General features: G+C 41.5%; 1 long non-coding RNA gene across 1 annotated transcript in view; it reads left to right on the top strand.

Annotated features, from left to right (window-relative positions):
• LOC119858506 overlaps positions 1 to 12,123 on the top strand; it is a 198,326-nt gene that overhangs the window by 171,438 nt on the left and 14,765 nt on the right. The window contains exon 8 of the long non-coding RNA XR_005293911.2: positions 8,184 to 10,375. This is a non-coding gene — a long non-coding RNA (uncharacterized LOC119858506). The remainder of the gene's footprint in view (positions 1 to 8,183; positions 10,376 to 12,123) is intronic.

Raw genomic sequence — 12,123 nt, 5'->3', positions numbered from 1 at the left:
CGGTGCTGGGGGGGAGAGAGTCACGCCCACATGCTTTGCTTTTCTAAAACATTAATCTTATTAAGGGTCACTTAGTAGCCAGGCCAGAGTCTCTGCAGGCTAGCTGGAGAGTTGGGATAACACACAGATTCTTAAATCTCAGGATTTCCGAAATTAAACAAATTAGGTAGATTTCACTGCAGCCACTTCTAGAATCCAGGGAAAGTTGATCAGTCTTTTAAGGCATTTGCATCCACACTGAAGAACCCATAAAAATAACCTCTGCACTCTCTTCCTCTTTTGTAGTTGCTTGATTCTGCTGGGTAACACACTGGATGCAGCCTTGCATGCCCTGTTTCTGAGTGTGCATAATTAAGCCTGATTCTGCTCGCACATACACTGATGCAACGCCACTGACTTAATCAGTATAAATTAATCTAGAACTGGGCCCCTAATTCCACTTCTAACGTGCCATTGTTTTTCAAGAAGTATCAAAGCATCATGAACAAGCTTTCTGCTAGCAGAGCAATCTGTAAAAATCTGTGAAAATAAAGATGCCAAAAAGCACCTGTATAGAAGTTTATTAATAGCATCAGCATTAAGTTTTTGGATCTTTTTATTTAAATTAAGAAATGTAAGATGTCTCTTTTGAGTAATATTCTCCTCCTGTCTATCAAGAGTTCAATGCAGGTCAATAGAGCATAATTTGAGAATCAGTGGGCCCAGTCTGAAAGCCTTTACTCAGGTGAGTAACAGCAGGGAGTAACAGCATCAAGCCCGTAAGCTGTCATTCAGATCTGAGGGGAGAATTTATCCCTAGCAAATGTGTAGATGTTACTCAATGAATTTTGCCTGTTTTCTTATTCATTAAGTTCCAAGAGGCAGCTAGCAACTTTCTCAAATTTATTCTTTATTCAGAATTATGTAGAGAAAGGGATTTACCCAATAATTTTTGGTCTATAGATCATTTGTGAGGAGTATATTGCTGGTATTCAATATTCAAGCTAATTATCTATTTATATGGTCTCCCAACCCACAGTGAATCTATCCTCACAACTCCCCTATAAGGTAGGGAAAGATCACTATCCACATGTGATTAAGCAACTTGTCCAAGTTCGCAGAGAATCATAGAAGATTAGGTTTGGAAGAGACCTCAGGAGGTCATCTAGTCCAACCCCCTGCTCAAAGCAGGACCAACCTCAACTAAATCATCCCAGCCAGGGCTTTGTCAAGCTGGGCCTTAAAAATCTCTAAGGATGGAAATTCCCCACCTCCCTAGTTAACCCATTCCAGTGCTTCACCACCCTCCTAGTGAAATAGTGTTTCTGAATATCCAACCTCCCCTGCTGCAACTTGACACCATTGCTTCTTGTTCTGTCATCTGCTACCACTGAGAACAGCCTAGCTCCATCCTCTTTGGAACCCCCCCCCCACCCCTTCAGGTAGTTGAAGGCTGCTATCAAATCCCCGCTCACTCTTCTGCAGACTAAATAAACCCAGTTCCCTCAGCCTCTCCTCATAAGTCCAGTGGTGTAGCTGGAGGGGGGGAGCGGAGCAGCGGCCACTCCCCCACTGAGCCCAAGTGTTGCCTTGTCAATGTCTTGGCGCCCTTTAAATTTTCCCCTGTTGCGGGAACAGAGGGAGTGATCCAAAAAGAAGGCGCCACCTGCTGCGGCGCTTTTACTCAGCCGGTGGCGCTCCGGGTCTTCGGCGGCGGGACCTTCACTCACTCCGGGTCTTCGGCGGCGGGACCTTCAGTGCCAAAGACACCCGGGGCGAGTGAGGGCTGGCCGCCGGAGCACCACCGGGTGAGTAAAAGCGCCGCAGCAGGTGACGCCTTCTTTTTTGGATCGCTCCCCCTGTTCCCTCCATCTGACTCCACGGCTGCATAAGTCGTGTGCTCCAGCCCCCTAACCATTTTCGTTGCCCTCCACTGGACTCTGTCCAATTTGTCCACATCCCTTCTGTGTGGGTGGGAGGGGGGAGCGGCAAAACTGGATGCAATACTCCAGATGTGGCCTCACCAGTGCCAAACAGAGGGGAATAATCATTTTCCTTGATCTGCTGGCAATGCTCCTACTAATGCAGCCCAATATGCCGTTAGCCTTCTTGGCAATAAGGGCACACTGTTGACTCATATCCAGTTTCTCATTCACTGTAACCCCCAGGTCCTTTTCTGCAGAACTGCCGCTTATCCCCAGCCTGTAGCGGTGCATGGGATTCTTCCGTCCTAAGTGCAGGACTCTGCACTTGTTCTTGCTGAACCTCATCAGATTTCTTTTGGCCCAATCCTCTAATTTGTCTAGGTCACTCTGGACCCTATCCCTACTCTCCAGCATATCTACCTCTCCCCACAGCTTAGTGTCAGCCGTGAACTTGCTGAGGGTGCAATCCATCCCATCATCCAGATCATTAATGAAAATGTTGAACAAAGGTCAACAAATATGTTGAACAAAGGTCAGTAGCAGAGCCAGGAATTGTATATCAGTCTCTTCAAGGACAGTCCAGTGCCTTACCCATCGAACAATTCTTCCTCTTAAATCCTCCTCCTCCTTCCAGCTGCATTGCTTAGCTTTGTTTGGACCCCCAGGATTCATGGTCCTGTTTCTATCCACAGAGTGGATGAGCCTATTGTCTCATTAATGGAAAGTGAAGAAGAAGCCTCATGATGCACAAAACTGTTCTTTATTTTTTATTTTACTTCTTTAACTTCACTTATGCAACTGACTTCTCATTTCCTCTCTATTTCTGTGCAGATCTCTCTTTCTAGCTGGGCACCCAACCCCCAAGCAAGTTACTTCCTCCTTGCAAACCTCAGTTATTTTTTTCTTTTTAGCTTGTTGCAATTTTTTTTTTATTTCATGGTGCATAACAACAAATGGCATCTTGCTGAGTTAGACAGAATTGTTCTCAACTGCACTGTAGTTTTCCTACTGATCATGAAGCAGTGCAGGTTGCACAATGATTCACATGCACATTTGATGATTCAGCCAAGTTTACAAGGGTTGGAGCAAGAACTTACCATGGAAATGTACAGAGTTTCTAAGTATCTCACAAACTTCCCCAGCGGAACTTGCAAAATCCCAAAACTTCCCCCTAAGCCAGTTTTGTAGAACAAAACAACTACGAGTCAGTCTGAGAACATTTGCTCTAACTTTTCCCGTTCACCCCCTGGCTATTGCATGTACCTTCGTATAACCTTTCGCACAGTGTTGGTAGTGGGCAAGAATCCATGGTTTTCTGTAAGGATGAAAGAATCAGGAATTCACTAGTTAAGTGAACTAGGCAAGTACAAAGAAGATCCAGGCACATTGTGGATTGTTAAAAATGTATTCAACAAATTAGCACACAATCTGACAGTTTTTGTGAAATGTGCTCATTAGGAATATGAGTAGGAGCAAATAGGGTTGTTATGTTTTCAAATAATGACCTGCCCTTTTATTTATTTATTTATTTATTTATTACAAATAAATAAACAAAATGTTCTTCAAATTATCTGAAATGAGGCACGGTTTTGACTTAGGGGATAAGAGAGAAGTTTGTCTAACAAATGTCAAATTTGTAAGAAGAAGGCTTATATCTCCAGAACTATTAAAATAGTGATCAACACAAATGCAGGAGTCATTGCAAATTAAAAGTTTTGCGAGAGTATGGACTGAGTAAAAGTTGATGGCACAGAAGACACATGAAGGCCAATTTCTGGGGTCATTACTCAAGCAAAATCCACGATGGTGTCTCTAAGGTAAGTTTTCAGCCCAGTGCAATCAGATGAAATGCCCACTCCTGCACTCAACAAAGTCAACAGGAATTTTGCCATTGACTTTAGCTGATGCAGGATCATGCCCTTAGTCGTCTTTATATTGGACCTCATAGTATACATCTCAGAATGAATCCCGCATGTTTGTAAAGCCAGCGAAGGGGGATGCAAAGTTTGTCAAAGCCAGAGGAAAGTGCCTTAAATATATGCTATGCCACAAATTAGAACACCGCATGCAGTTGAATTAATTTAACTTGTAAACAAGCTGTGGCTAGAAGCATGCAACCAGCCGGGGCCAGGTCATCTAGAGAGGAAAGACCACCAGAGCTGCCGAGACAAGTCCCATTAAAGAAGACAGTCAACATGGCTTACATAACTCACTCAAATTCCAGTAAAAAGTCCTGATCCTGTAAGCAGCCCCTTTTACTGACATGGGCTCATAAGACTTTGCAGAGAGACGGGGTGTGCCCAGGGGTCCATCCCCGTGAGGCTGCTTGCAGGATCGTGGACTAAATGCTGATAATTTTGTATTGATTAGGACAGTGATCACTCATGTAAATCAACAAGCTTGGATCCCGATTGAAGTCTCTTAGTATGACCGTAATAATTCAAATACTAATTAATAGTTTAGGGCAAGAATAAAATAGATAGTTCCAAGACATGCATGCTCAAGAACTATTTTAAATGGACTCTCTTAGTTCACGGTTTTGTATACAGAATGCAGAATGGATTGAAAATTCTCCCAAGACCATATAGGAAAGTTTTGAGAGACTGAGCCGAAAGATCCAGCAAAAATTTAAAAAGATATTGAAGAATAGAAAACATACAGCACAAATCAACGTAGACACATTAAAGGCAGGAAGGCTGCACAGCCCTGTGCATCATGTAAAATGAGTGCAGCTCATCATGCTGAATTGTTCATGCTCAGAGCATCTATGCTCCATCCTGGACAAAGTAAACTCTTTGCAAAGCTTCATAATGCAGCCGAGTCAGTTAAAAGCTGGTTATAAACAAGGAAGCTTATTGAGCTGTCAAAGCAATTTTCAGCTACACTAAAACAGAATATGATGGGCAAAATTCTTCAGTGACTTATGCCCTGTGCTAGCCATTGAAGCCAAGGGAGTTGCATGGGTGTGAATCCGTGCGGAATGTGGCCCAGCAATTTGCAATGTGTGTGGAACACATGCCTGGACAGCAAAATCACCCCATCCCTGTCTCAAATTATGTTATAAATTACAAAATGGTTGCATAAATTGCACTCCTTCTGCAGTTGCGGATGTCAAAGTTCTGCCCAGACTGATGACATCTTTGTTTCCATAGTAATCAATGCCCTTCAGTGTGTGTGGGGGAGGGGGGAAGTGGGGGAAGCAGAAGGCAATTCAGAAAAGCATAAAAAGTGTAACAGGAGAAGACAAATCCATGGTGCAAACAAATTAGATGGTAGGTTGGGTATATTAACAAAAGTGTATTGCTCCTTCATGGGGGATTTATCTATGTCACTTGTGGTCCCACCACTTGGGATAATCTAATCACTGCAATCTTTTGCCAATAAAATCTATTCAGCATCACATGCCTTCATATATATTCCACATAGTAATAGATAGTTCATAATAAATGCCTTTACTTGGCGCAGTGGCCCAGAGTGGCCTCCACTGGGACAATGTTGTGACTCGTGTGTCACTAACAGGTGTTTCCAAGCCTCATCCTCAGCATAGGAAGTAGAGGAAGGACTGCGGAATTACAGATTCAAACTAAAATTAATCAAAATACCTGTCACGCTTTCCAAAACAAGATGTGTGTGAGATAGGGGGCAGGGAGGGGCATTCTGGAGATATTCTCAGATTTTTATTTTGTCCTTGAAACAGCACTTAAATCACTTAATTCACTTAATCACTTAATTCACTAATTAAAAATCTTGGGTAAAACAAACTTTCTACAACTTTTTGACAAAACTCCCATTGACATCAATGGGGCCGGGATTTCTCTGACACCTTTTTTTTTAAACCATGTCCCTTATTTTTCCCCACTGATTTCCTTTATCTTTTCCTGTTTCCTGCATGTTTCCTGCCAGAAAACTCTCTCTAATTTGACCTTTCAGTTGTCTTTACCTTTCTTTTTATAACTTAATTGTTTTTGTATCTCTCTCTCTCTCACTCCCCCTTCCACTTCTCTGTCCAAATCTCTGCCCAAGGTTATCTCTTCTCCCTTTATCCACCCAGTTCTTTTGGGATAGGACCCAGAGCATGTGGCCATTTCAATCTCCAAATGTGAGTATCGAGTGTCTTGAAGAATGAGTGGGTGACAGTGGAAATGTGCTGGTGTCACCCTTTAAATGCAAGTGACAGACATGAAACAGCATATAGAGACCAAGGTGGGGAACAGAATTAGCCCCTTGATGTTTGCAAAAATTGATACCTAATGTGTCTATAAAATCAGTTTAATATAAGCTGAGACCACAAACACTAGTACAGGGATCAGCAAGCTTTGGTCCGCGGCCTGCCAGGGTAAGCCCCCTGGAGGGCCGGGCCGATTTGTTTACCTGCGGCATCCACAGGTTCGGCTGATTGCAGCTCCCACTGCCTGTGGTTTGCCGCTCCACGCCAATGGGGGCTGCAGGAAGTGACGGCCAGCGCATTCCTCAGCCCATGCCGCTTCCCGCAGCACCCATTGGCCTGGAGCGGCAAACCACAGGCAGTGGGAGCTGCAATCAGCCAAACCTGTGGATGCCGCAGGTAAACAAATCGGCCCGGCCCACCAGGGGACTTACCCTGGTGGGCCATGGGCCAAAGGTTGCTGATCCCTGCACTAGTATGTATCAATCATAATTGTATTATTATTGCAGGGCATCTCTGTAGGGCAGAGTTATAGCTGTTTGGGTGCCTTAACTGCTCTTCCATACCTTAACATGCTTGGATTTCCCTTAAATTTTGTGTTAACTAACAATTTATGGTTTATAATCAGAGGGATAGCCGTGTTAGTCTGGATCTGTAAAAGAGGGCCGCTTTTGGCTTATAATGTGTATTTGGGGGATAAATACAATATCCCTATAAAGTTTTAATCTTAAATTATGGGTATGTACCTTCAAATTTAACTCCCATTTTATTGTAGTTTTGTCTTGGAATAAAGAGAGAAGAGAACAGGTCCTAACCATGTAAATTTGAATGCTAATGGAAAGACATAGCTACATTATTCTCCACTGAGAATATTCTGGGGTATATGTTTATCCCACTTTATATATTTGCATTTTCTAGTTGGATTCCCTATAATTTTGTTCTAAAGTAGATAGAGACCCCAATAAATTACCTTTGGAACAACTCCAGACACAGGGGAAGCTTGGATTCTCAGCCACCATCTGAGATGCCATTGGCTGCTATCTCTGTAGTAGGCAGAACAAGATCCCAGCTCCATAGGGCTCATTAATGCCCATGAAATATATTTGTACTTTCTTCTATGTTCCTCCTTAGGGACTTCTGTTGGTCACACACAGTTGGGATGTGAAGCATTTGTGCCAGTGAGAATTACCAGCAACATATTTCACTCTTCCTGATTAGAAACTATAGTACAAATTGGCAACAGGAATCCATGTTTTCTGGCAGTGCCCAAAATAGTTGCTTCTAACATTTACGTGATTAGAGCCCATTCTATTCTATGTCTCTGTGTATTTCTAGTCACCCATCACTATGGTATCCAGATACCATGGGTGGCAATTAAGGACCTGCTGTGCCAGTTCCCCAATGATTATAATAAGAATATTAAGCTAAGTGGTGGGAAATGCTCTTTTGCTGGCCATCTTGACTTGTAATCTTTGTGTTCTTTGCCTCTGATCTTGGATTTTACAACAGAATGCTTTAGTTAATTTTTTTTAAAAGGGGTGGGGGAATAGGAGCAGTTTTGCAATATCTGAACTCCGGGGGTAATGTAGAAAATTTCTACTTTAGAGAACCATAATTGATAATAATGTCGTTCCTGTCTTTATTGCTAATATTTGTTCTTCTTTTGACAACAACCTTCTCAGTAGAACTGTGTGAAAGGTTCATCTCAGATGCACTTGAAATCAGCTATGGTTTGAATCTGACCTCCATTCATGAGCAAGCAGTGGTTCATTAGGCATTTTGTGTACCTGCAAACACTCCATCAAAGTATTGTTTTGGGGAGTTTGTTAAAGCAAAAAAAAAAAATTATCTAGATATCCACAAACTGATCTGACATATCTGATGCTGTGTCTCAAGGTTAATTGGGGTTCAGTGGGGCAAGTCAAGTGACATTGTTGCATACCAGTGCATCTTATCATACCAAGAAATATATTAAAACGAACTAATATACACATTAGAAATAATAACCCACTTGCACTCTATGCCAGTCTGTTCACTTATATATTCACCAGCTGTCAATACCGTTTCTCATTTAGGATTAATAGTTTATCTTGTGTGTGATTTGTTGTGCCCAGGGGCTGGGTTTCATCTCCTGATTTCGTGATGCACTTTGGTACCAATGATGATTATGGATAGAGAAAGAGAGACAGTCTCCAACGTTTGCCGCTGGTTGGTTGTAGACACGTTTCATCACAAGCAGCAACACCACAAGAAGTATCAGCCATATTAAAACTGTGCTGAGCAGAAAAGGAGATTATGGGACAAGTCCAAGAGCCTGATCCTGCAAGCCATATTTATGTGAGTGGTCTGTACTCTAGAAATGGTCCCACGGAAGTCAATAGGACTTTGAGTAAGAAGTGTTTGCATAAGTAGGGACTGCAGGATTGTGCCTCTACTGTTATTAAGATACAAAACTAAATGTAAAATTTTAAAATCAAAATAAGTACTAAAGCAATTCTTACGTAACCCTGAATGTATTGTTTTTTCCTCTCAAAACAAAATTTGTAATGTGCCTTAACTTGTATAAACAATTGGACTATTTCAAAATCAAAAATCTATCCAGTACTGGCTTCCATCTCTTCAATTCCCTTCCCATTCTTTGGGATTGTGTTCCTAATTTTCCTCTTTTCTTCTTAACAGTGGAACTAGGCTTGTGGCCTAGGCACTCTTTCTTGTACATGTGGATTCAAAATATTTTATTCCACAGACCACAAGAAAGGCACCATGGATCATTGATGACTCCCAGACTACAGCGTGAGACCCACTATCTAAATGCAACTCACTGAATAAAATATCCCCTTTATGTTTGTCCTTTCCATTAGTCCTGTTTACGTGGTTTTGCTGAGTTTGATTTGAGAGGTATTAAAAACCACTAATAGAAAGTCAGTATACGTGAAGGAATTCACATTGGCCTTGTTTCAGGAAAGCATGTACACACATGCTTAAGTCAATCATGAAAACATGTATGGGAAACACATCTGGGTGCTCCCTTTCCATTGGAAGAATGGGAGCATTCTTGTGCTTTAAGGATTAAAGCAATCTCTGTCCATAGGGCAAGCACAAGATCTATGCACCCTGTAAGCCTTCAAATAGGAGTCAGGTCTCACTAAATTGTTCCACACACCTAATACTGTGTGTCTAGATGCAGGTAAATTTTACCCTAACATAATAAATAAATAAATACAGTTTAAAGTACATTAGTTCTGATTCATGATCTTTATTAGACTTCAAATAAACACGTCATGTTGGAGCTGAAGTAACACTGACATAAATATATTGTGGAACTGTGAAAAACCACAAAAATAGTGGGAGGGAAAATAGACAACAAATGATCATTCAAGTCTAGGAAGAGAATGAAAATCCTCCACTAGTTCTTCTGGGTTTCTCGCTGGAAGATTATTTTTTTCACAAACAGCTGTCTGCATGTTAATGAGTGGCCTGCTCTTCTCTTAGGATCTAATGTACTGACATAAAACAGAAGAAAAAAACCTCAGTTCTGGGGCTTGTGTTTCCCTCCAAGTCTATTCACTGTAGTTCTTCCCTGCTGTGACAGGCCACCCTCACCCCTACCTGGCTGGAGTATTTTATTTCTCCTGTGGAGTCTTCTATCATTTCATCAAAAATAGTTCAAAATAAATCCTCCTCTAGTCCATGCATTCATCCTCTTATCAGAGCTCCTCCCAGGCCTTTCCTGCCTGTAGTCTGTCCCAACCAAGACTCAGAAGTCTCTGATCTCCCTGAGCATCTCCCTCCTCGGGAGCTTCCTGCGGGGGTTTAGAGGGAAATCACCTTCTCCCTGCTCAGGTGTGCCTGCTTACTAACAGGCTGCAGTCCTCTAGCCTGTAAAGGAGCAAGCCTCCATTACGCTGCCTGTTCTTTTTTTCTTGAACAATTTGGTGTATCACAAGGCACTGGAAATCAGAAAAGATTCCAATAGTATATAACTGGCTTCCAGAAGTTTCACTGGATGCCATCAAGGAAAATTTCATTTATAGACTGATAAAAAGTACCCTTTGATAGGACAGCCAGTTAGCTGTAAAATCCCTCTTGGTAGCTGTTCTTTACTTGCTTTACCTGTAAAGGGTTAAAAAGTCCCCCAGATAAAGAAAAAAAAAGTGGGCACCTGACCAAAAGAGCCAATGGGAAGGCTAGAACCTTTTAAAATGGGAAAAGAAACTTTCTCTTTGTTTGTGGTAGCTCTCTCTGGGCTGCAGGAATACAAAGCAGCAATGGTATAAGCAGAAATACTGTATAAGGTTTGAACCAGGTATGAAAAATTATCTTCCATAGTTAGCAGAACTTACTGGGATAGGGAATGTTTAGTTAGACACAATAAGGTTATTTCTTTATTTTGGCTTGTGGATCTCCTCTGTGCTAACCCCAGATGCTTTTGTTTGCTTGTAACCTTTAAGCTGAACCCCCAAGAAGCTATTTTGGGTGCTTAACTTTTGGAATTGCTCTTTTAAAATCTAGCAAAAGCCTAAGTTCCAAATGTATTTTCTTTCTTTCTTTTTGTTTTTAATAAAAATTACCTTTTTTTTAAGAACAGGATTAGATCTTTGGTGTCCTAAGAGGTTTGTGTATATGCTGTTTGATTAGCTGGGGGCAACAGCTAATTTCCTCTGTTTTCTTTCTCTGCTTTTCCCCGGAGGGGGCTGAAACGGCTTGAGAGTACCCTATAAGGAGGAATTCCCAAGTGCTCCTTCCTGGGTCCAAGGGTGGGTTCGTTGTTTGTTTGTTTTGCATTTGGGTGGTGGCAGCATTTACCAAGCCAAGGTCAGAGAAAAGCTGTAACCTTGGGAGTTTAATACAAGCCTGGAGTGGCAAATTAATTTTTAGAATCCTTGTGGACCTCCACCTTCTTTACTCGAAGTGCCAGAGTGGGGATTCAGCCTTGACAGTGGGCAACATGAAGTTTGACACAGGAGGACAAATAGAGTGGGGCAGGTTATGAAGAGCTTTGAATATGATAAGAAGCTTAAATTTGATACCCTATTGGAGGGGAACCCAATGGAGGGATTTAAAGTTCTACTATATGAATAGCTGGAATAACTGTAAAACACCTTGTATACTCATTTCCACTGGTAACTTTTTTAAAAAAGTGACATCCCCAGCTGGTATAAATCAGTATAGCACCACTGACTTCAATGAAACTGTGATTTATACAAGCTAAATATTTGTCCCACTGTTTAGAAATCCCAAATAAACAACTAGCTATTTGAGACTTCATTACGGAACTTTGCTAGTCATTCATTATCCTTGTGTTCAAGAAAATTCAGCCAAAGAAGTGAAACAATACCATACTAGTGAGGTGACTGGTTGTAGAGTATGCAAAATGAATGCCATCTAATCAAATTCTGCACTTGGAGAACAATACATTGGCTGAAAATTATTTATCCAAATTATTCAGCAGATGCATACAAACTATGAACAAGTTCTCAGCCATCAGGATTGGTTTGGGAATGATTATTCATTGCCAAATGGGGTCAACTTATGAAATTATGCCTTGTGCACAGGCTTGGGACAAAACTTAGGCATCACTTACATCCCATTTAAATTCTCAGAATACATGCATAGACCTTGTTTGGAGCCTCTGCATGAGGATGATTTTCATCCTTGATGGCCAGCTCTTTAAGGGAAGGCCCACTGGCTGGGCCTCCATAAGTAACTGAGGATTGGGAGAAAACAGCAGTACAAGAAATGTTTAAGCTAGAATATATTGCACAAAACACGGGGGTGGGAAAGGAGAAAAGAAATGCAAACAAGAAAGAATTGGAGAGTATCTCTTCAAGAATCCACAGCAACAAGCCAGTGTAAGAAAAATACAATAAATCCCATAATAATTACACTGTAGACTTGATATTAAGTTTGCCTGAATGATGCTACCTGGCTAGCGTTTTACTGACACAGCTGGTTATTTCCATTTTCCAAGAAAGACTGGGGAAGCTGAGCAGCTGTCTGGATTGATGATTTGATTTTATTTAAAGACTTCAGGAAGTAAAAATAAAGGCAAAC

Source organism: Dermochelys coriacea, chromosome 7, assembly GCF_009764565.3.
Source record: "Dermochelys coriacea isolate rDerCor1 chromosome 7, rDerCor1.pri.v4, whole genome shotgun sequence".
In the NCBI taxonomy this organism is placed as follows: domain Eukaryota; kingdom Metazoa; phylum Chordata; order Testudines; family Dermochelyidae; genus Dermochelys; species Dermochelys coriacea.
This window is presented reverse-complemented; position numbering and strand designations above follow the sequence as displayed.